This window comes from Camelus ferus, chromosome 2 (genome assembly GCF_009834535.1).
Source record: "Camelus ferus isolate YT-003-E chromosome 2, BCGSAC_Cfer_1.0, whole genome shotgun sequence".
NCBI lineage: Eukaryota > Metazoa > Chordata > Mammalia > Artiodactyla > Camelidae > Camelus > Camelus ferus.
In genome coordinates, this window is record NC_045697.1 from 13834479 (window position 1) to 13839093 (window position 4615).

At 38.3% G+C, this 4615-nt stretch overlaps 1 pseudogene; it reads left to right on the plus strand.

The window, feature by feature from the left end:
* The first annotated feature begins 3051 nt into the window (after positions 1-3051).
* LOC116659400 lies at positions 3052-3122 on the plus strand (annotated as a pseudogene).
* The last annotated feature ends 1493 nt before the right edge of the window (positions 3123-4615 follow it).

Sequence of the window (4615 nt, forward strand, 5' to 3'; positions counted from 1 at the left end):
ACACCAGACATAGACCTTTTCCTTCCTTACAGCCTGCCTCCTCCTCAGATACAGCGGATTGTCCCAGGCCAGAGAATAGGATTCAAAAAAACAGTATCTGTTGCCTGCAGAGTTAGAGTTTGTCATAGAGAAAAACAGATACTGAATAAAAGAATTAGTGTCTCATCCGGTGGCTGGATATTTACAAGATTCTACCACCCCTCAGGGAGATATTTTCCAGCATATTTTCTGGAGATGCACAGGAATACTACACAAAAGGAAAGAGAATCTTGAAACTGGACTGAGGAAGGGCAGGAATGAGGGACAGTCTTGACTTCTAATCTTGGTTTCTAGCTCTGCTTCCTGCATGTAACTGTCAGGGTTCAACCAGAGAAACAGAGCCATTAGGATATGTAGACATATACTGAAGAATTTATTACAGGAAACTGGCTTACCCAGTTGTGAGGGCTGGCTAAGAAGTCTCCAGCAGGCTGCCTCCACATCTAATGCTGGAGCCCAAAGTCCCCAGGGCAGAGAGTCTGGAAGAGAAGATCACCAACCTGCTGGAATGCCATGAGAAGAAGCTGGAGCTCCTCAACAGAGGACTGAAGCTTGTGTCCATTCTAATCACCACTGCCCTCATAACGGGCATCTTCCAGAAGCCATGTCCCTCTCCCGAAGTGCTGAACACATACACGTACACACACCTGGCCAAGAAGTAAGAGAACTGAAAGAAGATCCAAGGGGAAGGGAGAGCAACAGTAGGTCCAGCTGCTGCTGCACACCAAGGAGGTAACTCAGCGGAACAGCAACCACATACGTGTCCTACCAAATGGCTGCTGCCTTCCTTCCTCTCTCCTAATGAAATATACCAAAAAAGGGCCTTCTGGGAGAGAGAATTCAGCCTAGACAGATTGACACATTACACATCTTTGATGCTTATAACAACAGTAAATAATGATAATTCCCAACTTACTCAGGAGAGGGATGGAAACTGTGGGAGATGACAGAAGAGTGGAAGCTATATGGAAATCCTAGAATCAGATAACAAATAATACAAAAAACATCCTAGGAAAACAGCATATAATTATGGCATTTTATACTTGCCAGCAAAAGGTATTCAAATAACTTCATAATCGTAAGAACTACTAGAGGGCAGAATTCGTCACACGAGCTTGTATTGCGTTTCTTAAATTGCTTTGAAAATAGGACAGAAACCCGTGTGTGTGTGTGTGTGTGTGTGTGTGTGTGTGTGTGTGTTGAGCGTGGGGAGAGTTGGTGGTATCCTTTAGCCTAAACAGAAGAATTGAAGTTGATCACTTCTCAAGATTCTTTCCAACTGCATGATTGTATTATAAACCAAAATTTCTTTAATCGCTCTTATTCCCATGATTCAATTAGCTTATTCATATTAAGAATCTTTTCAGTCTTAAAAAATATATCCATAACTTATTGGCTGGAGCAAGTGTTTTCCATGAAATGCCACAGAACAAAAAAAGTAACTTTCAAGAGGAGTAAGTGTTTCCAAAATCTGACTTGGAGCAGATATGCAATACGTCTGCTGCTTATGAAAAGCATGCACGATCTGACCTTAAAAGTAGCTTCCTGATTTAGGTAAAATGACTCAGGGTTAAACTTTAAAAATGAATAAAAGCTGAGCCTATCAAACTTCTCCCAATTGCCCTAGACAGCTCCTCTAGTGGGCGAGATTTGAATGAGAAATGATGTCTTTGCCTGATACAGTGTACCTCCACGTTCTGAGGTATTGTGCCACCAACTTCAAATTCATAATCAACTTCAGATCACATTAAGGGCTAGTAATCATTAAAAGAGATCCCATTTTGACAAACACATTCATACAACCTTGCTCTGGCCTTAATTTGATCTCAGGAGAATGAGTATTAAAAAAAAAACAAAGGAAGGGAAAATAATTCAAAGAATCTAATTTTATTTGTGGACTTACTGTCACCATTTTAATTATATATGCCCATTGGGAAAATACAGATATTTGCACAAGTAAATAAATTAATTAAAAGCACCAGAATTGAAAATGAATATATGAATACTCATGTATGACTGAAGCATTACGCTGTACACCAGAAATTGACACAACATTGTAAACTGACTTTACATGTAATATACACACATATACATATAAAATATATAGATAGATATGGAAATGTGTTACAGCTAAAGAATTTGAGATCTTCAAGAGATGACATAATTCTTTTAAGATAACATTCAGTCAAAATTCAAACCTAACAAGTCTGTCCCCGGGCTTATGCATTATTTACAAGATTCAGCTTAGGTCAAAGAGTTTTATGTTGGATTTGGGAACCAACGTGTAATACTCAAAGACACTAATATTTTGCTAGCTACAGCTCTCCAATGTATGTTTTCCCTGGGCACCTCTCAGGGAGTAGTTACTAGTTTAAAAAAATCAGGTAATCTTGGGTACCAGGATAAATATCTTCACTTATCACATCAGCAGATCATTCAGCTCAAACCACGTAAGGTTGTCTTCATACCTTGGCTGTTGTCAATAATGCTGTGATCAACATGAGAGTGCAGGCACCTCTTTGAGACAGTGACTTCATCTCCTATGCATACATACCCAGAAGTGGGATTGCTGGATCATATGGGGGTTCTATTTGTAATTTCTTGGAGAACCCCCATACTGTTTTCTACAGTGGTTGCATCAATTTACATTCCCACCAACAGTGTATTGGTGTTCCCATTTCTCCACATCTTCGCCAGCATTTATTATCTCTTGCCTAATCCATTCTTGAGGCAGCTTCCTTACAAAGTGTCCTAAGATGTACTTTTTCTTTCATATATATATACATATATATATATATATGTACTGTCAGTTTAAAATGTGTCAATTTCTGGTGTACACCATAATGCTTCAGTCATATATGAACATTCATATATTCATTTTCATATTCTTTTTCACCATAAGTTACTATAAGATATTGAATATAGCTCCCTGCACTATACAGTATGAACCTGTTGTTTATCTGTTTTATACATAGTAGATAATATCTGCAAATCTCGAACTCCCAATTTATCAAGACTATACTTTCAGGGATCATTTCTACAGTTTGTTACTAAGATGTATTTTAAATGAAGCTTGCATAATTGTCTTTTTAATCTTACCAATTTCATTTGCCATTTTTAAAGGGTTAAATGCTAAAAAAGATGAGTCTGTTCTCAGTTGCAGCTGTTTACTGGGATGGGGAGAGATTTCCTTACATCGATCCTCCTAGATTGTATTGCTCGCATCATCCTTACTTGTATTCCCAGCAAAATGTGAGCTTCTTGAAAGGAGGGTCTGTGACTCTGGCCCCCTACTCTTAGGCCAAACTCACCATCCCATCTGCCACATTTAATAAACAATCACTGAGTATAAGAATAAATGAATGAATAAATGATACCACTGTTACACATTTTTATGAACATAGGAAAATACACCACAGTCTAGTGATTTCAAAATTGAATGTGCAGTCATACCTTATTTTCAGAGATCAAACTTGCAAAATTGAACATTTGCTGAGCTATCCACTTGCCACCTCCCATTAAACATATCCCAAACTGAACACATCATTTTCTTCTGTTGCTTTGTGTGAAATCTGCTTAAATCACTTCAGCATCCTCAGTGCAGTATGTTCATCCACAGCCTAGGTCAATCAATCGTCCTAATCCAGAAAACTCCCCCAGGGTGGGTCTTGGCGTTGAATTAAAACATACAGTTACTTGAAGTAACTTAACTGTCCTTTTTTTCCCAAACAAGATCAGATGTTTAGCTAATTAGTACAATGGATATTAAGAGGGAAGTTTTGTTTGTGAAATGATTGGTATTCAAGATATGTAAATGAGCTAGAACAAATTTTAGGAAGCCAAAGAGACCTTTAGGAATAATGCTCTTGACTTAAATCTGAAAATTCCTCAGAAGATTCTTGGACACCTCCTTCCAGCTAGATGGTTGGCTAAATCCTGCCATGAGGATATTAGTGTGTTTTCCTCCAGCAAACGTTTTATGAAAGCTGCTGTAGGAGTCCTTAAAAAGACAAAGATCCAGAGCTGCTTACACTTACGGAACAGGTTGGATGTCTGTGTTTTTAATCTGATTGATGATAAATGCATAAATATAAGGCAGCATTTGTCTGAGAATGCTTTCTTTTTAATCTAGGAATAAGAGTGATTGAAGGACCCCTATAATCCTCACCTATCCAGAATTATTGGAGACTACAAATACTTACCAAAAATAACCTAATATAAACATGAACCATCAAACATTTTCCTACCTTCATATTCCTCAGCACAGCCAGGAAGCCTCCATTCAGATTGTAGAAGCCGGAAATCGAGACATTTCTGTGACAGCTCCTCCCACCTGGCCCCGTATATAATTTAATATTGAGTCCTATGATTCCTCCCTAATGAATTGCAAATTTATTCATTTTTCTTCAATCCTAAAAAAACTCCCCCAGTTCAGGCTCACAGGACTCCTCCCATGGATTGAGGCAACTGAGTCTTACTTAACTCGCGTCTCTGGTGAGTCTCTTGCTCTACTTTCTACATTGTACATGGAATGATTATTCCAAAACTGAATTTTGATCATGGTACACCACGTCTC